This window comes from Lissotriton helveticus, chromosome 2_1 (assembly GCF_964261635.1).
Source record: "Lissotriton helveticus chromosome 2_1, aLisHel1.1, whole genome shotgun sequence".
NCBI classification, from domain to species: domain Eukaryota; kingdom Metazoa; phylum Chordata; class Amphibia; order Caudata; family Salamandridae; genus Lissotriton; species Lissotriton helveticus.
The window spans coordinates 1,602,764,014-1,602,790,186 of NC_136059.1; positions in this window are offsets into that span (position 1 = coordinate 1,602,764,014).

A 26,173-nucleotide genomic window follows, 5' to 3' on the forward strand; every position below is an offset into this window, starting at 1 on the left:
TCACCAGAGAGAGCCTCAACACCTGTGCCACTATCACCTTTGTTGTTCGGATCTCCTGATTTGTCTACCACACCGCGTACACCCCTAGCAATGTCCAAGGTGTCCATGCAGGGAAGGGCAAGTAGGCATGAGGAGCCCCCTCAGAGGATCCTGCAAACCTCTGATTCGGAGGATGAGGATGGTGTACCTCAAACAAATGCACCTGTGGCTGACAAGGCTAGACCACAGATTGCAGCAGGCGCTGCGCGCACCAGTGTCCTTGGCAGGAGGACACGTGAGGGTGGCGAGGGGCAGGAAGGGGAGAGCGTCGTCTGTGGCCTGGAAGGAACAATGGTCAAAGTACAGCGCTTGCAGGCCAAAGCCCTCTTAGCCGTGCATAGGCAGGTTCGTTGTATGAACATTAAAATGACCAACATGGACAAGGGTATTGGCCACATAGCATCTAGTTTGGAGGCAATATCAAAGGGGATAACGGACATCTCCACATACATGGGTGTACTGTCGGATAAGTTGGACAGGGATCATCAACAGCGTGGCAGGGATCGGCAGTATATGCGCCAGCAAACAAAGGCAATGAACAGATTTGCTTCAAGTACGTCACTACTGTGCTGACGATCTATATCCATGCAGGATGCAATTGTGCACTGCTGCACAGACTTGACACGGGGCATGGGAAGAGTGACCTCTGCGATGGAGCAGATGCTCAACACAAACACAGCCAATGCTGGTGACACAGGTGTGGAGGAGACAGAGGGGTCAACCAGCAGGAGTGGCTCCAGCACACCTGTACCGGAGGTGCGCAGGAGCGGCAGGCGCAGCCATGCCGAGTCAGGCCCCAGCAGAGAATCAGAAAGCCAGGCACATCAGTCACGCAATGTAGTGCGTAGACGTAAGCACTGATCTATGCTGCAGATCAATACAACTGCACACAGTGACGGCAACTGAGCAGGAGCAGCCAGGGACATAGACTTTGATGTATAATGCCTTTTCCCATGTGACAATGATGATGTAGTGAATATTAAACTATACTTGTCAAACACTATACCTGTCTATGTATCATACATTACCTAGAAATATCGACGTGTAATTTCTGTCCGTCTCAATCTACCATCTATTGCTGCTGGTTCTGTTGCCTGGGGGTCTGCATGTTCTTGGTCATCATCGATGTCCTCGTGATGTGTCACCTCCACCTCTGTACCTTTCTTGGTGGCAAGATTGTGCAACATGGCACAGGTCACTATTATCTTGCAACACAGGATGGGGGTGTACTGTCAAGCACCTCCGCACTTGTGGAGGCAGCGGAACCTGCTCTTGAGGAGTCCAAATGTTGCGAGTTGACCTGTGTGCCACATTGTATCGCCTTTCGGCTCTGTTAGTTGGGTTGAGGTACGGTGTGAGCACAAAGGAACGCAGGGCATATGTACTATCGCCTGGGAGGGAATGAGAGGTAGATGAGTTACGATCACATTACACATTCATCTGCCATTCATTACAGGGTGTGTTACACTTATTTACCTAGTAAATATCCATCTCCAAAATCTCCAGCAAGAAGCCGTGTGTATATTCCGCTGTTCTGGAAAATGTAGGAGTCGTGCGTGCTCCCAAGAAATGTGGCCACTATGTCTGTGATGATGTTGCCAGCATTGCATATCACCTGCACATTGATGGAGTGCGTAGACTTACGATTTCTGTAGATGTGTTCAGTGGCTGCAGGTGGGCATAGTGGAATGTGGGTGCCATCTATGCAGCCTATCACATGCAGGAAGTGTGCCAGTCCATAGAAATCTGTTTTTGTTTTGGCAAGTTCCGCAGGTGTGTCAGGGAACAGGATGTAATGTTCCATTCTCTGCGTCATAGCATCCAGAAACTTCCTGAAAAAACGGGACAGGCAGCTCTGGGATACACCACCTACTGCAGCTATCACACTCTGGTAGCTCCCAGAGGCAAGCAGGTGTAAGCTACACAGCACCTGCACATGGGGTGGGATGGCGTGGGCCCTGGGAGTTGGGTCAGGGGTTTCAATCAATCAATCAATCAGGGGTTTGTTAAAGCGCGACTACTCACCCGTAAGGGTCTCAAGGCGCTAGGGGTGGGGAGGGGTGCAGGTTCCATTCCACCAAGGAGGGGGTCTGTTGAAGAGCCAGGTTTTGAGGTTTCTTGCGAAGATGGGGAGCGATGTTGTCTGTCTGAGGTGGAGCGGAAGGGCGTTCCATGCTTTGGCAGCGAGGAAGGAGAAGGAGTGGCCTCCCGATCTGGTCTTTCTGGTGTGGGCAATCACGGCGTAGGAGAGCTGGGCTGATCGTAGGGTCTTTTGGGGTGCGTGGAATTTGAGTCGGCTGTTCAGGTATGCTGGTCCGGTGCCGTGGAGGGCCTTGTGTGCGTGGGTGAGCATCTTAAAGGTGATTCTCGCCTCGACGGGGAGCCAGTGGAGTGTGCGCAGGTGCTGGGAGATGTGGCAGTGATTTGGCAGGTTGAGGACCAGTCTTGCGGCGGCGTTCTGGATGTTCTGTAGCTTGCGGATGAGGTTTTTGTTTATACCGGCGTAGAGTGCGTTGCCGTAGTCGAGTCTGCTGGTGACCAGGGTGTGAGTGACTGTCTTTCGGTGTTCGAGGGGGATCCATTTGAAGGTCTTACGAAGGAGGCGGAGGGTGTGGAAGCAGGAAGATGAGACAGAGTTGATCTGGCGGTCCATTTTGAGCTCGGAGTCCAGGATGATTCCCAGGTTGCGTGCGTGGTCTGTGGGGGTTGGCGGGTTTCCGAGGGCGGTGGGCCACCAGGTGTCACTCCAGGCGTCGGGGTTTGGGCCCATGATGAGTACTTCTGTTTTGTTGGTGTTTAGTTGTGGGCAGCTGTGTTTCATCCTTTTCGCGATGACTTCCATGCCTTCTCGAAAGTTGTGTCTGGCGGTGTTGGGCTCGATGGATAGGGAGAGGATGAGCTGGGTGTCGTCTGCGTATGACACGATGTTGAGTCCGTAGGTTCTGACGATGGGGGCAAGTGGAGCCATGTAGATGTTGAAGAGCGTCGGGCTGAGGGAGGAGCCCTGGGGGACTCCGCAGGTAGTAGGTGTGGGGTCCGAGAGGAAATGGGGGAGTCTGACCCGCTGCGTCCTGCCGGAGAGGAAGGAGCAGATCCAGTCGAGGGCCTTGTCCTGGATTCCTGCGCCATAGAGTCTGCGTATTAGAGTGCGGTGGGAGACTGTGATAGGTCGAGGAGGATGAGGGCTACTGTTTCTCCTTTGTCCAGTAGGGTGCGGATGTCGTCTGTTGCGGCGAGGAGGGCGGTTTCCGTACTGTGGTTTTTTCTGAAGCCGGATTGGGAGGAGTCGAGGATGTTGTGTTCTTCAATGAATGTGGCGAGTTGGCTGTTGATGGCTTTCTCGATGAATTTCGCTGGGAACGGGAGCAGGGAGATGGGTCTGTAGTTTTTGAGGTTGGTGGGGTCCGCTGAGGGTTTCTTTAGGAGGGGGTTTACCTCAGCGTGTTTCCAGTCGTAGGGGAAAGAGGCAGTCGCCAGGGAGCGGTTGATGATGTGGCGGAGCATGGGTGCGATGGTGTCGGCGGCTCTGTTGAAGATGTGGTGGGGGCAGGGGTCCGTGGGAGCCCCTGAGTGGATTGACTTCATTGTCTTCAGTGTGTCTTTGGTGGTGAGGGCTGTTCAGCCATCAATCGCTGGTTTCCGGGTGTCGGGGGTGGTTGGTGAGGGTTCAGTGTGTTGGTTGTCTTCGTCGAAGTTGTCGTAGATGCTCTTGATTTTGTGGTGGAAAAAGGTGCTGAGTTTGTCGCAGAGGTCTTGTGAGGGAGGGATGTCGGTAGACTCGCTGGTGGGTTGGGCGAACTCCTTGATGATGCTGAAGAGTTCCTTGCTGTTGTGTGCGTGGGTGGAGATTCTGTCTTCAATCGCTTATTTCCTCGTTTCTCTGATGAGTTGATGGTGGGCGTTGGTGGCGGCTCTGAAGTTGTTGTGGGCTTCTGTGGATTTGGTGTTTCTCCAGGCCTTTTCGAGGCGGCGGCATGTGCGCCTGGATTCTCGAAGTTCGGTGGTAAACCATCTGGCTTTCTTGGCACGGGTATTGTTGTTTTTCTTGTGGGGGGCTATGGTGTTGGTGCTGTCCGAGATCCATCTATGCAGGGTTCGGGCTGCGGTGTTGGGGTCGTCGTTTTCCTCGATGGTTGGGGTGGAGTTGTTGAGTGAGGAGGTGAGCTGGTCGTCGGTGATTTTGGTCCAGTTTCTTTGTTCTTTGTGGAAGCAGGTGTTGGTGTCTGTGGATGGTGGGTGTTCTGAAGGTGAAGTGGACGCAACGATGGTCAGTCCGTGAGAGTTCGGTGGTGTGGTTGAAGGTGATGGAGTTTCCTGTGGTGAAGAGGGGGTCGAGGGTCTGTCCTGCTGAGTGCGTGGGCTTGGTCACGATCTGGCGGAGTCCAATGTTGTGGAGGTTGTCCAGGAGGCATGTGGTGTTGGGGTCCAGTTGATTGTCGAGGTGGAAGTTGAGGTCTCCCAGCAGGGTATAGTTGGTGGATGTGATGGCCTGCGGGGAGATAATGTCCGTGATGGAGTTGGCGAAGGGTCCGCGGGGTCTAGGGGGTCGGTAGATGAGGGTTCCTCGGAGGGCGGCAGTGGGGCTGGCCAGTATCTTGAAATGAAGGTGTTCCATCAGTTCTGTGGACTCGTCAGGGAGTGTGCTCAGGCGGAGGCTGGATTTGTGGACGATGGCGATTCCTCCTCCTGGGTGGGTGGGGCAGTCCTTCCTGGAGATCTTGTATCCTTGGGGGATGGCAATGGCGATGTCCGGTCCCGAGGTGGTGTTGGTCCAGGTATGGGTGGAGGTCCCCAATTAAGTCCAAGATGGTTCTGGGGTGTAGCCTGTACCTCTGAAGTATCTCAGGCTCAGTCAATTGGAACAGGGTGATCTTCTGCCTGTACACCTGCTCCTCCCTCATCCATATCCTAAGACGTGCAGCCTGTAGCCTTAGCCTCCTCGCAATCACATAGAATGCCGCCATTCTTGCAACACTGTTGCATTTTGGGCCTTTTTTTTTTATAGTCTGCACCTGGGTACCACCTGCTTCCAGTCCATGGTAAATACCGACTCTTAAATACCGAATTTCATTGAATTTGGTATTTTCTTCCTTTCCTACATCTCGATTGACATATTTTCCGAATTCTTATTTACCGATTTGGAAAATAAGAAGTCGGTAAATGAGGGAGGAGCTACGCGCGCATCCGAGATGGCCGCGTGAGCACAGGGCTCCCGAGGACCCTCGCTGCCTCCCGCATTTATCCTGGATAATATCCTGATCTAATGGAAGGTCATTTAAGACACAACCCGGCTGATGTACTAGCAGGTTTTTGGGTCAGAATTGGACGCAGGGTCCCCGAGTTCTGCCGTCTTGAAATTTGTGGCCTTCTCCATGGAACAGCCTGGACCTTGAGTTGTAGTAGTGCCCAGGTCGTAATTTAACAACAATGGCTTGAGGGGATCAGACCACAGCCTCACTTCACTTTCGGTTTCGTTTCTCCAGCGCACTGTTCCTATCTGCGGTGTGTCTGTTGATCGGAAGAGCTCCGATGCCAGCTCATTGAGCTTTGAGCTGGCGACTGTCTGGCTGTGGACTCAAATTGGCCCAACTTCGCCTCCTGTAATCTTGTGTTTGAATTTTAAGGAGCCATTTGGACCAGATCCCAAGCCTCCCTCCGGGGCGCCCGGCTCGCCATGACGGGCAAGCCCGAGGGTGAAAAACGGAAAGTCAAGACCACTATCCGTGGAGGTTCAACCCAGACAAATGTCATGGATCGCTACACACTTTCTAAAGGATCCCCTGGTGGCGCACCTAAGGCCCGGGAGGAGGCTGTCAACGATCCTGCTGTATTGGCGGAATTAACGCTACAGGACGTGATGGGCGCCATTGCTGGCATTCAGTCTTCTATTGGCCAACAGTATGAAGCCCTGGCTCTGAAGTTGGACACGGTGGCTATTGATGTCAACCTCATTCGAACTGATTTGGCCAAGACGAACGAGAAGGTGAAGTCATTGGACCTAAAGACATCCAGCCTTACCACGGATGTGTCCGACTTGCAAACGGAAGTGCGCAACCTTAGATCTGCTAATTACCTTTTTGCTCATCGCTTGGAGGATTTTGAAGGCCGTGCACGGCGCAACAACGTGCGTATTATTGGGGTCCCGGAAGATTCTAGATCACTTGCCACTGATCTTCGAGTGGAGGACCTCATTCTTAATCATCTTGCGCCCAAGGGCCTGAGCAAATTCTTTGCCATCGAACGTGCGCACAGAGTGCCAGGGGGACAGGCGAAGCCCGGTTTCCCCCCCGTCCGATTATTGCACGGATCTTCAACTTCAGAGATCGCGACGCCATTCTGCAGGCGGCACGGACAAGCGGCCCTACGCAGTTCGAGAACGCTGCTGTGAACTTTTATCCGGACTTTTCTCAATCGGTCCAGAAACAACGAATGGGATTTCAAGGGGTGAAACGGCGACTAAGAGACATGCAACTAAAATACGCTATGTTATTCCCGGCCCAACTGCGTGTTGAATATGACAATCGAAAATTCGTCTTTGTCAGGCCTGAGGAAGCGAGTGATTGGTTGGACACTTTGCCGGCTCGCCGTGCTGGCCAGGAACATGCTGGTGGTGCTGAGGGGGGACTGATGGACCAAGAATGATTATGGTGCCTGTGTCCGGAACACTATTCAACGTGTACAGCTGAGGCTCACTGACTTCCTTGATCATTCCATTTGTATCCTGGGGGGTAGCGGGGATGGCGGGAACCTTTTCCTCCTCTGGGGTTTTCTTTGTGTAGATTAGTTCTTTGTTTCTAATTGTTAGGACGACAGGCACACTGCAAATTGGGGTGGCTTTTGAGCCGGTGCAGGGGTGCAGGGTGGGGGGGAGTTGTGTTGGGAAACTCGGGGGGAGGGAGGGCTCTGTTTTAGGATTGTTTGTTTTTTCTTTTTCAAGGCAAGGTACTTTCATTATCTTTGACATTGGTGTGATGCTCGTTTTGCGATGGGAGTTCATTGTGGATCTGGATGGGGGTATAGGGTTGAGGGTATTATGCTGGAATGTGAATGGGTTGGGTGATCGGATAAAGAGAGGGGTGGTTATGCAGCTGTTGCGGCGCCTTTCGCCTGATGTCGTTTTGCTACAAGAGACACACTTGATAGGAAATACTTGTGACACTCTTAATAGACGGGGTTATCGTCTTGCTGCCCACTCTGGGTTTACATCTAGTTCTAGAGGAGTGGGTATTGTGCTTAGGGTTTCCCTCCCCCTCGAGGTTGACGATGTGATCCTTGATGCCAGGGGTCGATATGTTGCACTTGTTGGGCAGTGGGAGGGAAAACCAATTTTGTTGGTGTCGGTGTATGTCCCTCCGGGCTTACAATCCACGACATTCACGGACCTGGGGCGGATGGTTCTGGGTCTCCCAGAGGGTGTTTTGATACTGGGTGGTGATTTTAACTCCGTTATTTCTGGCAGAATAGACCGCTATCCGCCCCGAGATCCTTCTGCTGCGCAATCCTGGTTGGGTGACTTCCTGGAAACATTGGGACTTATAGATTGTTGGAGACTAATGCATCCAGAGCAAACACAGTTTACCTTCCATTCGGGAGCTCATGGTGGTCTTTCCAGATTGGATTATATCCTGATACCGGCTGCCCTGTCCCCTTCGATTGGAGAGATTAGACACTTGGCCCGGGGTATATCAGACCATTCCCCTATTTGGTTTCATTTTAATCTTGGCATCGGCATCGAAGGGAGGGTGGCCCCGATTAACCCCTGGTATCTTCTTAACCCTAAGTCTCGCACTGAATTGATTAAATCATTTGATCTGTATTTTACGTTCCGATCGTTCCGGCAAGGCTCTGGGTCCCAATGGCCTTCCTGTTGAACTGTATAAGTTTTTTGTTATGTCCAGGTACGCCATGCTCTGAACTCTGTGTTGCCAGTGGGTAGTGATATTCCAGACTCCTCCCCTCTCGAAGATCGTATACTAGACGGTTATGTGCCAGACAGTACTATCTCGTTGTTCTATAAGAAAATGATTAATGACCGATCGAGTCTGCTTGATCGCATTCGTGAAGCATGGATTGCTGATGGTATTGAACTGGATGATGAGGACTGGCAGTCCGCGATCTCCTCTCCCAGGGAGGTGGCGATTCCGGCCCGCCTCCGTCTGGTCCAACTCAAGATCCTCCACAGAATCTATGTCACCGGTCCCCGTCTGATCCATATGGGCTACTCCACAGATGGCATGTGTAGGCGTGGTCTCCTTGGCACCTATCTCCACATCATATGGGAATGCCCTGAGGTGGTGCGATTTTGGAAACGTGTACATGAGGTGATGGATGAAGTAACGGGTGTTGTGATGATGCCGGAAGCCCGACAATGTTTATTGAATGTGTGGGGTCCGAATGATTATGACGTGTCGCAGCTTCAGTGGGTGACTCTGGCCAATATGGTTGCGAAGAGGGATATTGCACAGTTGTGGGGGTCCCCGAGGCCGCCTACAGTGACTGCTTGGAAAGAGAGTCTGGACTAGTGCATGTTCAGGGAGAAGACAGTGTATGTGGCAAGAGGTAGACCCCAAAAATGGGGGAAGATTTCGAACCAGTGGAACTCATACCGTGGAGATATCTGTACGCCCCCGCTCACTGTGATTCCTAGTCCTTCCCAGTCGCCCTGACCTACATTCCTTCTAGCTGTGGTACATTGTGCTGTTCATATGCAATTCTACCTTTGGCGCCCTCCCCTCATCTGTATTCAAAAAATCTTTTCTCCTGTTGTCATATATCTCCCGTCCTCCTTGAGCGCAGGCCTAATGGCTGTATTATTGCTGTATTGCCTTGATTGTATGTTTGATGTGTTGTTTCCTTTTGTTTTATATAATAAAAAGTTACAACAAAAAAAAGTCGGTAAATTAGAAATCGTTAAATACCGAATCGGAAAATATGTTCTCGGTAAATACAGATTCGGTATTCTACAGACTCATATTTTCCGAATCGGAAAATTATTGACTCCTACATCTCATTTTCAAAAGACCGGTTGGTAACGGCCGATTTTACCGAATTCGGGCCGTTACCGACCGGTATTCGCCTACCTACATCTGGCCCTAAATGCATAATATTGCTATGTTGCACATTGCACATTTATTTTGCATGTTGTCATAAATATTAGAAAATCTGCTTTACACTAATAGCTTGGCTAGGTAAACATTTATAAGGCGTATTAGTATGGAGTTGGGAAACATAATGGGCTGATTTACATGAAATTATTATTCTCTTTTGTGTCTGTTTTATTTTTGGGGCCTACACAAAACATGGCTGCCTGTGAATCCATCAAGGCTATGACTTGCATTTTCAGAGAAGAGTCCATGCGCAGACTGTGGCATCTTTCCTCAAACTGCGGAAGGAGTCAAGGCCACTTTGAACTGTACATTCTTGTGATTGTGCCAATGTACCAGTTAGCTAAAAGTATCCATCTAGACTGCGCTGTGGAAGAAAGGAAGAGAATTAGAATGAAACATTTTTCCTAGTAAAAGTTGCAAACATATAAAACGTATTAAATCATTTGTGCTTCTTTTGTTAAAACTGGTATGCTCTAGAATTTTCAATGAGTCAGTAAGGTTAAACCTCATGCCATTGTGGCTGACCAATCACGTACAAGTTTTCCTGATGATGCAACATTTTTGTGCAGACTGCCAAGAATTAAGGTATAAATAATGACCTCTCTGTAGGCGTGGTGGGCTTCTTGCTCATTTTGGCTACTAGGTTCATTAGGCTTCAGGGGGGCATGTGAGCCCTTTAGAGAAGGAACAGATTAGACCAGACACTCTATGGGTTAGGTACGAGATCGTCACGGGTGCAGCCTTGGGCGTCCGAGGAGAGTCAGGTGGGGGGTTCCCTGGTGATTTTATCTTCCAAATTCCTGGCACGTCATATTTTGGCACTGCAGGCCACATTCCTTTGAGTCAAGGGCCCAACACCTTTTCAGCGGTAAATTAGCGGTAGCATGAGGGTTTTGCATTGAGAAATTACCAGAGAAATTACCGCTCCATCAGTTTTTGGTAATCAGAGGATGGTCATTATTGATTAGTTTGGTGATTAATGATTATTGATTTCACCATCAACTATTCAACTAATGGATCATTGACCTTAGAAGGGAAATAAAATAATTGCCCAAGTTAGATAAAATGTCCAAGTCCTGATTCCTGACTCCAATGCTCAGAACCTGAAGACTGGCAAAGCAGTACTGGAAGGTGATGCAACAAGGTGATTGCTGGAGTGGTGTGAGTATCAATAGGGCTGTGAAATATTGTTAATGTGCTAGGATGTATTTTTAAAGTGTTGAAAATATTAACTTTTATTTTACCATTGGTGACATTTTGCTCATTTCGAATTGATTGTGTTATTGATTATATTGGTAATTTCATAGGACATATTTTTTTGGTTATTGATTACATGTTTTAACTCTTCATGTTAAGTTAGTGTCTTGTTCTATGTTATCTGGAAACACAGGTATGCACAACTGTGGGAGAATCCCGGGAAGGAATAGCGGGTGGTAAATGGAAGTCACACTGCACTGAGGTTACTCGTCTGTTGGAATAACACTGAGAAGCTACGTAGGGCTGGCAGTGGTAAATTAGGGACTATTTTCTGTGTGAGTGAGTGACAGCAAAGAGTTTGCTGTTGAAACTTTGGTCTGATATCACCTAGAAAGGGTCACACCGAAGGAGTAGCAGGTTCTTCTGAGCTTGATTGACAGCAAAAGGGTTTGCTGGTGAAACTTTGGCCTAAGATATATCCTAAAGGATAAGTCCAAAGGAGTAGCAGGTTCTTCAGAGCTTGAGTGAAAGGTAAGTGGAAGGGATTTACCTGTAGTGTTTGAAGAGTAAACGGAAGGTCTTACTTTCTGAAGGGTAAGCGGAATGTGTTACTCGCAGTGAATATAAATCTATCCTTTATTTACTGGAACAGACAGAGTAGCGAATGTATTTATGTTGTTACTAACAGAGGTATTGATTAAGAGAAATATTGCAGTAAGATTTTGAGGAGAGTCAGTGGCAGGAGTAACACTGATTACAATTGAGACTGACAGCTTTGGAAAAAAGAAATTGCATTGAACAATTGCAAAAATTAAAATGTTTGAAGGTTTAAAGAAGCTGTCAGGAGGTAAAGTGAAAAATACGTTTTTTATTGGTGAGGAACACCTGTGCATTTTATGTCTACCAATTTGGGACAAAACACATGTATGTGGGTTCACCAATGGTGCAGGATTACTGAAAAAGAAGGTGCTTTGAGGTTTCCAAAAGATGGTACTTTTGAATTGCTAATTTATGACAAATTAAGGGAAGTCTTATGTGAAATAAAGACACCATCTAAAGCTGCACAATTTGAGGGCTTAAGCATGTGGGAAAAAGCAGCAAGAGAGAAAGCAAGTGAGAATAAAAAGGTAAAGCACCAGATACAGGAGAAGGGAATTAATGATGATAAAGAGCTTCAAATAAATAATGATTCAGGGGATTCAATAATTGATGCATTGGTAACTGAGTGTCCACCACTTGATGTGGTTTCCATGAAAAATGCTGAAAATAGTGCACCAGTAAATACTACAGGGGCTACTACTTCTGTTGAACAGGCAGAAACACAGATTGAGAAAACTATCCAAACATTTCAGATTGACCCATGACCTGTTGATTCAGCACTGACAGTGATACCTCCAGGTGTTACTGCTTCAAATGTGCCTGATTCAGTTCAAGAATTGCAAACTGCAGATGCACAGATAATGCCTAGAAAAATTATGACTGTCCCAATTAATATGGTCCCTACTGAAAAAGTTCAAAGAGCTGCAGAAGGAGTTATTTTGCCAGGGTTTATTTCAGAAACGCAGAATACACAGATTATTGAACAGAAATTACCCCATTCACTAAAACGTGAGGGGGAAAATGGCATTTACAACACCTGCAGTTCAGAATAAAATAAATATATTTGAAAATGGAATTTCTCAAACCTGCCTTGAAGAAGCAGCAGTGTTTAAAAAGATAGAAAGCATGGGAGAACATATTCACCCAGACCATGAAAAAGAGAGACAGCTTAGTGTAGAGAGACAGCTTAGTGTTTTAAATTCAGCATTTGAACATGAGGAAAATAACAGTCCTTGCTGTTTAAATCATGAAAATGTGAACCAGTGTCAGGAAAAAGAATTAATTCCCCTGATAATGGAAACAGCTGCGTGTGCATTAACTACACATAATGGACTGACAGATTTGGCTCAAAAATATGAAACTGATGTTTCAGGAAGTTTTCCATTTCAGAAAGGTTTTATGGTACACATGGATGATGAAGCAAATGAGAAAATCTGTTCTTCAGGAATGCATTTGCACATTGCAGAAATAAAATATATTTTCAAATGCAATGGGTTTGAGAAATTAGGAGACAAGTGGGCAAGAAAACATGAGAAGAAAAAGAAACCACCAGACCTAGCAAGGAAACTGGATAAGGAAAAGAAGCCACCAGATTTAGTTGAGAAAAATAATAAGCAGAATGAGGGAGAAGCTTTTTCTTACTCATTGAGAGAAAAGGTGGGAGAAATGTATGTTCATATGCCACAGAATGAAAGTGAACTTGCAGCATTTCTGAACACATTCCCACAATTGAGAGACAGACATATGATGTGGTACCCACAAGTCGATGGATTTGTTGAAATATTAAAAGAGTTGTGCATTAATTTGGAAATGTTATTTTACATTGTCATGCAGACTGAATTGTGGTTTGAGTCTAAAGTTGTGCAAAGGCCAGGTGAGGAGACAGTGAAAAGTGTTTCCATGAATGCACTATCATTTTCTGTGGTTATGGAGGAAAATATAGCAGTGATTATTTCCCTGAAGGGTGCAGTGCCAGCAAAGGATATTGATTGGGTACAGATTAAAAGAACACAGGATGGAAGTAAAGGTGTTTTGGTTTGTGCAAATTCAGGTATGGTTGTTGTACTGCTGGAAAATGTGTCCTTTTGCCTTCTTTATAACAGATTTGAGCAGTGGAAGAAGAAATATAAATTTAAACATGATGCACAAAAACATGGAGAAATGCAGATGCAAAATACGCCAGCTAAGCAAATGCAAATGTCAGTTCAGAAACAGGTACCAATGGCAGGAATTTTTCAAGCACAGATGGTCCCACAAAATATGGAAAATGCTAAAATTAATTTAAATAGGTTGTCCAGAGCAAATGTGAATTATTTCCAGAGACAAAAACAGAACCCAGTCCAACAGGTTGCTGTGTTTGCCAATGAGAGTTCTTACCCTCACAATTCTGAATTTACCAATTCCATTGTGAAGGCAGTGGAAAGTCCAGATTTAGTTGCAGGAGTTTTAAACAAAGAAATTACAAACCCAGTTTTAGAAGAATTTGCACCAAAAATAGGCCCATTGAGGAACATTGCAAAACTGTTGTCTGTGACTCAGGCCTAGCAGGAAAACAATTATTTTGCAAATTAAACAGCACAGATTACTGTATATCAGATAATGTTCATTTTCAGATTCCTGATGAGGATGTACATTTTAAAATGGCCCAACAAGAGACAAATGTAGCATTATTTCGGAAAAGACAGTTGAAAAATTACCTTCTGCTTTTGAAAAAATATTAAACACAGAAATAAGAGAGTTCACAGAGAAGGGTGCCAGATTAACAAAGTGTGCAGAACATGTCTTATTAAAATTAGAACCAGATGACATGTATTCAAGAAAACCATGAGTTGTAGGAATTTTACCAATAAAAGGATTTTTGATGGAATTGATTAGAAGTTTATGTAACTTTCTGATCACAGGTTCACAGAAAATAAATGAAAAGAAGAGAATAGTGCAGCAGATTAAAAGTTTATTTTTTCCATGTTGTCCTGTGGTACCGAATCCAGCCAATATATTTTTTCACATCCCATGTGCTGAAGAATGGCTTACACTTATTGATTTTTGCCAAGCTCATGTCATAGTGCCATTGCATGAGAATAGTCAGGAGTACTGTTAAAAAGAAGATGAATGTCTGGGACACAATATTGGAAAGGGATGTAGAAAGGTGTCACCAGAGAAGGTGGAAATAATTTCCAAGATGAATCCACCTCAAATACAGAAAGAAGTCAGGACATTTTTGGGAATGGTTAGCTGCTGTAGAGTGGTTACTAAACCTTTCCCTAGTCGCTAAGCCTTTACTGAGGCTGACACACAAGGGTGTGTCTGATCTGCTTCCATTGGACAACAATTGCACAAAAGCATTCCTAGAGTTGAAAGAGAAAGAATGTCGCGCCCCTGCAGTAGGAATGAAAGTTTATTTGATAGAAAATACACTAATTTGCAGTGAGAGGGAGGCCTGCGCTCTCTCATTGCCTATTGAAAAAGATGACTGTGTTCAAAGGTCTGTGATGTATTGCCCAATGACCTTTGACCCTAACTTTACAGAAATGTCAGCAAATGAATTGGATTGTGATGAACCTGAATATGAGTGTCTAAATATCATGAAAATATGCATAATGCCAAATTCAGACTTTAAGGATGAACGTCTGAGTCAGCCCAACAATGTCCATTTTGTAGATGGCCCATGTTTGAAAGGTGACACATTAAAAGCAGCACATGCTGTGCTCCTTATGCATTATGTTGTCAAAGCTTCATGGCTTTTAGTAGTTACCACAGCCCAAAATTCCAAATTGATTGCTCTTACCATAACATGCAGTATATCTGCTCAATTGGGAGTCACTGTTGTCATGGGGGAGAGAAATGCTAATTCAGTTGCACAAATTTGTGTTCTGTTAGCATATACATTCAATGGAATCTTCACAGTTGAATTAAAAAAGGCTCAAGAAAATGTTTTTGAAGCAGCACAACAGGGTTGTATCAGAACTGTTTTTGAGAAAAATGACAACTGCATAGTGGCAAATGTGTTATTGCAAAGACTGATGCCCAGGTATAGATTTCCAGTTTCTCTGAAATCAGATCATAATGAAGTCTTAAAAATAATGAGTGCAGAACAACAGATTGGACAAGGAATGGATTGTAGTTATCTGCCTGAAGTGTCAAGCATAATAAAGCAACACAATGGCAGCACTGAGTTACCTTTTGCAAAAGACTGTTATTCAGCATCACCAAAGTGGCTTGAAAATACATATGCAAATGCACTTGTGGAAAACACTGATGAGAACACTAGCCATTGCTGTGTAGGTCTGCTTGATGTACAGTGTGCAGTATTTCACCATATTGCAGCTGCTACACAAGATCTGCATAATGGATGGTGCAACGACTTTGATCTGAGAGATGCTGTGGTGAAACATCTGAATCTGATCAAAGTGAAAATAAGAGTGAAGGGCCTAGGTTGAAAAAAAGTGCAAAGGATTGATGGTGCTCTGTCAGAGTTTCTCAGCACCTAAGTAGTCTAATTTGCATGGAAGAAAAGTACAGAATGAGCCATACTGATGGCAAGCTGATGACAAAGAGCAAATGAATGCTGAAACTGTCCTGTTTAATTTTCCTTTATTTATTTTAGTTACTTATTTTAAAGAAGACTAACAGCTCCAATAAGCTACTTACAGAACTCTGCACTAAACATTTGAGCTTGGCTAAATATGATCTGATTACAGATAAGACTTGTGTTTGCCTTAGAAATAGAAGTAAAATTGTTACATGCTCAGCTTTTGCAATACAAAAAAAATAAAAAGTCACTTTTGAAATTAAATATGTATGATGAATTATAAATCATTTGATTATGATTTGATATCATCAGAAGAGTGAATTGATGGAGCAGATTTCATCTGCAGTCAGGCATTGTTTTATTTTTGTGCTTCAGACAGACTGCATTTAAATTGCCACGCACATGTTGGTGCAAGTTAAAAACATGGCACATGAAAAATATGAAAGTGAGGCCTAAGTCAGTCTGAAATGCTTGTGCTGAATTAACATGTGTTTTTGCAGTCTAGGGAAATGTGGCCTTTTTAGCTTTGAAGATTAATGGAATGTGTTTCTCTCTTCCCAGCTCATCTCTTGCAATCTAAATTCACTATTCCTGTCTTAAAAGACTTTGGCTTGTTGCATATTTTGATAAACATGTTTAGTTTAAAACACCTCTCTTTATAATGTGTGTGAATTAATAATGCACCAAACACTACACATGGGGTTAAATGCTTTTTGCATGAAAAGCTATCTAAAACACTAGAGCATGTTGCTGTGTGCGCTGTATTAACTGTGTGCGCTGTATTAACTGTGTGTGCTTTTAAATTTTACACTAAATGCATAATATTGCTATGTTGCACATTGCACATTTATTTTGCATGTTGTCATAAATAATAGCTTGGCTAGGTAAACATTTATAAGGGGTACTAGTATGGAGTTGGGAAACATCATGGGCTGATTTACATGAAATTAATATTCTCTTTTGTGTCTGTTTTATTTTTGGGGCCTACACAAAACGTGGCTGCCTGTGAATCCAGCAAGGCTATGACTTGCATTTTCAGAGAAGAGTGCATGCAGAGACTGTGGCAGCTTTCCTCAAACTGCGGAAAGAGTCAAGGCCACTTTGAACTGTACATTCTTGTGATTGTGCCAATGTACCAGTTAGCTAAAAGTATCCATCTAGACTGCGCTGTGGAAGGAAGGAAGAGAATTAGAATGAAACATTTTTCCTAGTAAAAGTTGCAAACATATAAAATGTATTAAATCATTTGCGCTTCTTTTGTTAAAACTGGTATGCTCTAGAATTTTCAATGAGTCAGTAAGGTTAGACCTCATTCCATTGTGGCTGACTAATCACGTACAAGTTTTCCTGAAGATGCAACATTTTTGTGTAGACTGCCAAGAATTAGAGTATAAATAATGACCTCTCTGTAGCCGTGGTTGGCTTCTTGCTCATTTTGGCTACTAGGTTCATTAGGCTTCAGGGGGCGTGTGAGCTCTTGAGAGAAGGAACAGATTAGACCAGACATTCTATGGGTTAGGCACGAGATCGTCACGTGTGCAGCCTTGGGCATCCGAGGAGAGTCAGGTGGGGGGTTCCCTGGTGATTTTTTCTTCCAAAGTCCTGGCACATCATATTTTGGCACTGCAGGCCACCATCCTTTGAGGCCTTGTAAAGGGTGGGCTGTTTTGCTCTTTAGACACAGACAGGTGCAGAGAATGCAGTGGATCAGGATAGAATTAGATGCTAAACGTTAAGTTTATGCAATGACTAATTAATTAGGTCTAAAAAGATTTATTGGACTTATGCATTTATTTCTCTTAATGGGAGATTTTTGCCAACTATTTAATTATTGATTAGCTTTGCAAGACTATTTTTCTTAGAAACGCTTTAAGAATTTTGCGCCACATTTTCTTTCCTACATGTAATGCTTATATGCAGAATGTAAAGTGTTCTGTATTAATGCTGTTTTTCCTGTTTTCCAAATTCTGTAACCTGATTGATATTTTACTATTGAATAAAGGGTCAGGGAAAAACTTATCTTTTGACTAGAAAATAAAACCCTTTAAAATACTCAACAACTCTCTCTTTATTGGCTTAAATAATAATTGCATTTTTGACTATTGATGATTATTTAAAATCTCCTGAAGGTAATACATGGTGTCAAGGGCCCAACACCTTTTCAACGGTAAATTAGAGGTAGCATGAAGGTTTTGCATTGAGAAATTACCAGAAGAAATTACTGCTCTATCACTATAAAATTTAAGTGACACAATCGCAATGGACCGCACACCGCTAGCCCCTCCTCCGGATCGCCCCTAGGGACTCTAGGTACATGGAGTTCTTGAGTGGTTCACCCCAGTGGGTGCAAGTAGGTACTTGTTGAACTGATGATCTCTAGACCCGATAGATGTCCCGGGTTTTTGGATATCGCCCGAGTCATGGCTCGGGTTTCGGGATAACTTCCCTCATCAGTAGAGAAAACAGTTAGGGGTGGAAGAGAAGGCCGCCAAGCAACCGTCAAAGGCCTCGATGCACGAACCGGCACGCAGGTGCGTCGTCCAGGAGCCTGTCAGCTCAAAGCTCAAGTGAGCCAATTTGTAGACACAATCGCAATGAACCGCACACCGCTAGCCCCTCCTCCGGATCGCCCCTAGGGACTCTAGGTACATGGAGTTCTTGAGTGGTTCACCCCAGTGGGTGCAAGTAGGTACTTGTTGAACTGATGATCTCTAGACCCGATACATGTCCCGGGTTTTTGGATATCGCCCGAGACATGGCTCGGGTTTCGGGATAACTTCCCTCATCAGTAGAGAAAACAGTTAGGGGTGGAAGAGAAGGCCACCAAGCAACCGTCAAAGGCCTCGATGCCCGAACCGGCACGCAGGTGCGTCGTCCAGGAGCCCGTCGGCTCAAAGCTCAAGTGAGCTAAATTGTAGACACAATCGCAATGGACCACACACCTCTAGCCCCTCCTCCGGATCGCCCCTAGGGACTCTAGGTACATGGAGTTCTTGAGTGGTTCACCCCAGTGGGTGCAGGTAGGTACTTGTTGAACTGATGATCTCTAGACCCGATACATGTCCCGGGTTTTTGGATATCACCCGTGACATGGCTCGGGTTTCGGGATAACTTCCCTCATCAGTAGAGAAAACAGTTAGGGGTGGAAGAGAAGGCCACCAAGCAACCGTCAAAGGCCTCGATGCCCGAACCGGCACGCAGGTGCGTCGTCCAGGAGCCCGTCGGCTCAAAGCTCAAGTGAGCCAATTTGTAGACACAATCGCAATGGACCGCACACCGCTAGCCCCTCCTCCGGATCGCCCCTAGGGACTCTAGGTACATGGAGTTCTTGAGTGGTTCACCCCAGTGGGTGCAAGTAGGTACTTGTTGAACTGATGATCTCTAGACCCGATACATGTCCCGGGTTTTTGGATATCGCCCGAGACATGGCTCGGGTTTCGGGATAACTTCCCTCATCAGTAGAGAAAACAGTTAGGGGTGGAAGAGAAGGCCGCCAAGGAACCGTCAAAGGCCTCGATGCCCAAACCGGCACGCAGGTGCGTCGTCCAGGAGCCCGTCAGCTCAAAGCTCAAGTGAGCCAATTTGTCGATACAATCGCAATGGACCGCACACCGCTAGCCCCTCCTCCGGATCGCCCCTAGGGACTCTAGGTACATGGAGTTCTTGAGTTGTTCACCCCAGTGGGTGCAAGTAGGTACTTGTTGAACTGATGATCTCTAGACCCGATAGATGTCCCGGATTTTTGGATATCGCCCGAGTCATGGCTCGGGTTTCGGGATAACTTCCCTCATCAGTAGATAAAACAGTTAGGGGTGGAAGAGAAGGCCACCAAGCAACCGTCAAAGGCCTCGATGCCCGAACCGGCACGCAGGTGCGTCGTCTAGGAGCCTGTCAGCTAAAATCTCAAGTGAGCCAATTTGTAGACACAATCGCAATGGACCGCACACCGCTAGCCCCTCCTTCGGATCGCCCCTAGGGACTCTAGGTACATGGAGTACTTGAGTGGTTCACCCCAGTGGGTGCAAGTAGGTACTTGTTGAACTGATGATCTCTAGACCCGATACATGTCCCGGGTTTTTGGATATCGCCCGAGACATGGCTCGGGTTTCGGGATAACTTCCCTCATCAGTAGATAAAACAGTTAGGGGTGGAAGAGAAGGCCACCAAGCAACCGTCAAAGGCCTCGATGCCCGAACCGGCACGCAGGTGCGTCGTCCAGGAGCCCGTCGGCTCAAAGCTCAAGTGAGCCAATTTGTCGACACAATCGCAATGGACCGCACACCGCTAGCCCCTCTTCCGGATCACCCCTAGGGACTCTAGGTACATGGAGTACTTGAGTGGTTCACCCCAGTGGGTGTAAGTAGGTACTTGTTGATCTGATGATCTCTAGACCCGATACATGTCCCGGGTTTTTGGATATCACCCGAGACATGGCTCGGGTTTCGGGATAACTTCCCTCATCAGTAGAGAAAACAGTTAGGGGTGGAAGAGAAGGCCGCCAAGCAACCGTCAAAGGCCTCGATGCCCGAACCGGCACGCAGGTGCGTCGTCCAGGAGCCCGTCGGCTCAAAGCTCAAGTAAGCCAATTTGTAGACACGATCGCAATGGACCGCACACCGCTAGCCCTCCTCCGGATCGCCCCTAGGGACTCTAGGTACATCTTTGTTTCTGTTTATAAAATTTAAGTGATTGGGGTCTCGCCAATAAAGGAAGTTTTTGGTTTTTGCATTTTTTGGACCACAGGTTAAAATAGATGATTTCTGGTGAATTAAATTTAAACTCAGGTTATCATAAAACTATTAAAACCATTTAAAAGTTTCTGAAGGCCAATTGCTGTTTGTGAAATTAAACCTGTTTCATCTGCATATAAAAGAACTGGGACTGGTCGGGAGGCAATTTTAGGGGGTATCATCACTACATATACACTGAGGGATTTGTCTAATGAATGAACACAGACTAAAAACAGAAAAGGTGCAATTATACACCCCTTCCTGACTTCTCGGCTACCTTTATATGTTGAGTACAATCGCCTTGTTGAATGTGAAAGCTCTGAGTGGGTGGAGTCCAAAGTCCAAGCCCTGGAAGGCCCGGGAAGGCCACACTGCATGTAAATGGTCCTTGGCAATGGCTCTTAGTTCAAACTTAGAAACTTTCCTGGATGTCACATCTCAGTAAGCTGAGGTAGATTTGCAAATTGACAGGTGCAGCTTCCATGGTGCACTGGTTCTTAAGGGATCCCGGTCTCCATGAGTTCTCCAGGCAGAAAGTTGGCCAAAAGTTTTAAAGTCCCACTTCTAGCAATTTTGGGTAGGAGTGCACTTTATCATCAAACAAGGGTCCAGAACCTTGGAGCACCATTTGGGGGTTTCAGACTGAGACCAGCAACAGTGTCCATGGCAGGTCCAGTTGGTATAATCAGTTGAGCAGTTGCAGGAAAAGGGCATCTGTAAACTTGTTGTGTCCCTGTAGCTCAAACAGGAGATCGCCTAATTGACCCTTGGAGTCACTTCTGGGGACCTTGGTTCAAGGCAAGTAGGTCTAGCCTACCTTTAAGATTATCAGACATCAGGGCAGTTCTTGTTCTATTTCTTCACAGGTCCAGTGGAATTCTGTGTTGAGGTTTGTTTGGTCTACTTGTATGCCCAGTGCCAGCCTATGTGTGGAGGGCAAACATTTGTCCATCACATAAACTAGTTCTAGTCAGTTCCTCTATGCCCACTGGGTTTGGTACCAGCTTGACTATAGAGACAAAGGGCAGTCCTAGACATGAGCCTCTTCTGCCACTAACCCTGTAGACACCTTTGACATGCAGGAAGAGTAGGGGCACAGCCCCCAGGCCACCCGGTCAAAGGAGAAAACCCCCTCCCCTCTCGCATGACCCATTGTCCATTGCCTAGAGGAGCCGTCGGGGTCAGGTAAGAGTTGGCCACTGACAAGAAAGCCTTTTGGTTTTAGGTAGGAAATGTTCCATTTTCAAAACAGAATTATAAAATCCTTCCTGACCATTAAGTTGGATTTTAAATTACTGTTAAAATGAGCACTAAAATCGTTTTTTTAGTTGCTCCCAAACTGAAGCAGTATAAGTTCTTATAGTATAACCCAGAGTTTTCGTATGGGAGAGCCAGCCTTGCCACAGTGACAAAATACTTTAAGGGGGTTTCACTGCCAGAACATGTAAAACCTTAAATATACATGCCCTACTTTTCGAATACCATGCACCCTGCCACATGGGCATTATGGGCCTACCTTAGGGGTCACCTGTGTTAAAAAAAAAGGTTTAGGCTTGCCAAAGGATTTGTTTTGTGAGGTTCAAATGGCAGTTTAAAACTGCACATTCAGGTTGCAGTTGCAGGTTTAGGCATATGTTTTACAGTGCTACTTTAGTGGGTGGCACAATGAGTGCTGCGGCCCACTAATGGCATTGAATTTACCAGCCCTGAGTACAGTTAGTACCATATACTAGAGACTTATAAGTAAATTAAAGGTGCCAATCAGTTGTATAGCAACTTTTAAATGTTTGAAAGGGATGGCAATAGCACTTTCGGCCAGATGTAGGAAGCCCTTTACTGGTCGGTAACGGCCGAAAATCTGTATTTTCGGCCGTTACCGACCGGTATTGAGCTTTCGGGATGTAGGAGACCGAAAATCGTCCGAATCGGTAAATTTACCGAATCAGTAAAATACCGATTCGGAAATATTACCGAGTCGGTAAATTTACCGAATCGCAACGGTTTGCAATACGGTAAATTTACCGAATCGGTAAAGTTACCAAATCGGTAAAACACCGATTCGGTAAATAAGAAGTGGTAAAAATGGATATTGAGATGTAGGGAAGCTCTGAAATACCGAATTTGCTTGAAATTCGGTATTTAAGAGTCGGTATTTACCATGGATTGGAATCAGGTGGTAAACAGGTGCAACCTATAAAAATGGACCCAAAATGCAATTCTTCTTGCACAATGGCGGCATTTTATGTCATTGCAAGATGGCTACGGCTACAGGAGGAAGGAGAGAGGGTATGGCAGAGAGAGGAGCAGGTCTACAGACAGAGGATAACCCTGTTCATGCTCACAGAGGCAGAGATACCCCAGAGGTACAGGTTGGCCCCAGACACCATCACGGAACTCATCAGGGACCTACACCCACTGTTGGAGCCTACTGCCCCAAGGGCACACGCTATTCCTCCCCACGTGCAGGTGCTGTGCAGCCTACACCTGCTTGCGTCTGGGAGCTACCAGAGTGTGGTTGCTGCGGTAGGTGGGGTGACCCAGAGCAGCCTGTCGAGGTTTTTCCACAAATTCCTTGACGCCATGTTACAGAGGATGGAGCATTATATATCTTTTCCTGCAACCCATGCTGAACTGGTCCAAACAAAGTCTGACTTCTACCAGATGGCACGTTTCCCCAATATAATTGGCTGCATTGATGGCACGCACATTCCCATTTGTCCCCCTGCTGCCACCGAATATATATACAGGAATAGGAAGTCCACCCACACCATCAATGTGCAGGTGATCTGCAATGCAAAGTTCGCCATTACTGACCTTGTGGCAAAATTCCCTGGGAGTACCCACGACTCCTATATATTTCAAAACAGTGGCATCTATGTACGGCAGACTGCAGGGGAATTTGGTTAAGGATACCTCCTAGGTAAGACACAGTGTGCGACCCCTATAACACCTATTGCAGTAAGAAGTACATGTATGAATGTGAGTAATGTATTCCCATTTCCTTTTAGGAGACAGTGCATATGCCCTCCGCTTCTTCATACTCACACCCTACCTCAACCCCTCAACACCCAGCCAAAGGAGATATAACCGGGCACACAAGAGCACACGTAATGTCGTAGAGCGAACATTTGGTATCTGGAAAAGCAGGTTCAGATGCTTGCACAAGAGCGGAGGTGCAAGGCAGTATACCCCCATCACCTGCTGTAAGATCATTGCTGCCTGTGCTATGTTGCACAATCTCGCTGTGAAGAGGGGTACTGAGGTGGAGTTGTCAGACTATGAGGATCATGACGACGACATTGCTGTGCTTGAAACACAACCTGCTGGAGTGTCAACACCAAGTGATGGCAGATACAGACGTGAGGAAATAACATGCAACTATTTCTGAGTAAGTGATGAGACTGAGACCTATATTGAAAGCACGAGAATGTGTTTTATTTAGTATATTTCTAGGTATGTTAAAGAACAAAAGTGCAACAGTAAGCATTTCACAGTAAGTAAGTAAGTAAGTAAAGTTTTTATTGCGCAATTAATTAAAATCATTGCAATGTACACACACTAGGTTGACCATTACGTATTAGGGGTGAGAAAATACACAAAACAGTTAAAAACAGAGAAATTATAAATTAGAAAAGACGTCCAGTAGTGTCACCAGGAGATGAGAAAAACTCAGGCTGGGTCAGAAATCAGATTAGGGGAATTAATGTCTAGAATAAACTTAACAAAACGAGCCGCCAACTTCGGCGAGTCTCCCCTCATGCAAGTGTTTAGTGCTTCCTGGCAGGTCCTGATGTTAAGAAGAAGCCAAATAGGACGCAACCAGAAGTTTCTTTGGACTAGGAGTTTTTGGCAAATGCACAGTATGTGAATAAGGTTTTCCTCCTCCTGCTTGCAAAAGCGGCATTGAGACGATGCCTCTTTCCTGTACCCCTGGCCAAACTTGTATGCCATCAGCGGGATTAAACCAAAACGAAATCGCATTAATTGAAGTTTTATGTGAACTTTCATAGGAGCTGCCAGATATGGCGGAAGAATTTTCTGGTTGTATAATTTTGAAACCCAGGGCCCATGAAAGAGCTGAGCGACCCGTTGCTCGTCGTGGTCGCTTGATAACATTTTTGCTTGTTTGGTTAGAAGATTTGTTTTCACCGCAATTGGCAACGAGGATGACCATATGTCCTTTGCTTTGAGGGATTCTAGACATGATGCCAGATATTTGTTCCACGATGTTTTGTGGTTGCTGAGGACTAACCATAGAACGCTTTTTAAGGAGTTGTGGGCTAGCGTGCTTTGCTTTTAAACAATAGTTAATGTAGTGTGCACTCATTATCCATCTCTGGGAGGGCAGTCCAAATTATTTCCTAATTTGGGCATGGGCAGTTGAATTTGGCAGCTGATAAACCCTACGATAACAGGACGATTGTGCTCTGTCCAACCAATTATTCATTTTGTCCTTGAATATTATTGCACCAAAGGAGATAGTGGGGAGTAATTTTGCGGTAATCAGTTTTATTAGTGGTACTAGATTTTGAGAGTGCAAAGCACTTTTCGTTCTTATAAAGGCCCCTTCCAGGCTACGGGCCACGGCCTGCATTTCGGTTGTGTGCACAGAGGGTCTCCCTTTGTGGTCGATCCACACCCCCAGGTACTTATAGGTAGTAACAGTTTCCAGTCTTTTCCCTTCAATGAACAACGTGGTCTTTTTTGTTTTTCCAGATGTTATTATAATTGCTTTAGTTTTCGTCACGTTTATCTCAAGCAGGTTCATATTGCAGTACTGAGCAAGGAGGTCGAACAGTCTCTGGAGACCTACCTGGGTTTGATCTAGCAGTATGGTGTCATCTGCATATTGCAGAGTTTGGATCTTTCTTGACTCTATTCTTGGAGGGAAAGCGCGAATGCATGACAACCATTCGGGGAGATCCGCAAGGTACTGGTTGAAAAGCATTGGTGCAAGGGTGCACCCTTGCTTTAAGCCTCTGGTAGTGTAGATTTTATTGGAGGTTGACCAACTCGATGTGACTCGCACTTTGACCCAGGTGTCAGTATGTAGAGCGATTAATGCTTTCAGTAGCGACTGCGGAATACCCCATCTTGCAAGTTTTTCCCACAATTTTGGCCGATTTACGCTATCAAAGGCTTTTTGAAAATCGATAAAACCGAGATGTAAGGTTTTACCTTTTGCGGCTAAGGTGGATTCCATCAAATGAGCAATGCATATCAGGTTGTCTTCAATGTGGCAGCCTCTCTGGAAACCAGTTTGCGTGAAGGGAACTAGGTTGTTGGTTTCCGCCCACGAAGTAAGTGCTGTTAAGAGAATGCTAGCATATGCCTTCTCGTCCACGTCTAGAGAGCTATCATCCGATAGTCCTCTCTCTTTGCGCTACAATGCTAGAAAAAGGCCTTCGGCCCCTTGGTATGTTGAATCCCTAAGGCTTTTGAGACAAGCCTGTAGAAGGCGGGAACGGTGTTGGAGATCTAGTGGGAGCATGCAGGATAGAGAATCTCATAAAAATCTTTTGAGGGAATACAGGACGGAGCTCATTAGAGTCAAACAAGAATACTTTTCAAATCTTACTGGGGCTCTTACTTCATCAAAAGAGCTCTTCAACATCGTCGACTCTTTAATTACCCTGAAGACTCCTGATCCTGTTACTAACTCACAGCAGCTGTGTGATAACATAGCTGAATTCTTTCAGGATAAAATCGACGATATCGTCGCGACTCTTGAGCTCCAAAGGATCTCTGGATCTCCACCTGTCCTTCTTGTTCCCCAGACCTCCCTCGATACTGAACCAGTCGGACATGCAAGTTCGAGCTCGCTGTCTACTTTTCCTCCACTTTCTTTACAGGAACTGGAAGTCCTGTTGAGTAAGACTAAATCTGGCTCGCCCCTCGATCCCTGTCCTCTCCATATTTTTAACCAATGCAAGGAGACCCTCTTGCCCCCGCTACTTCAAATAATGAACAAG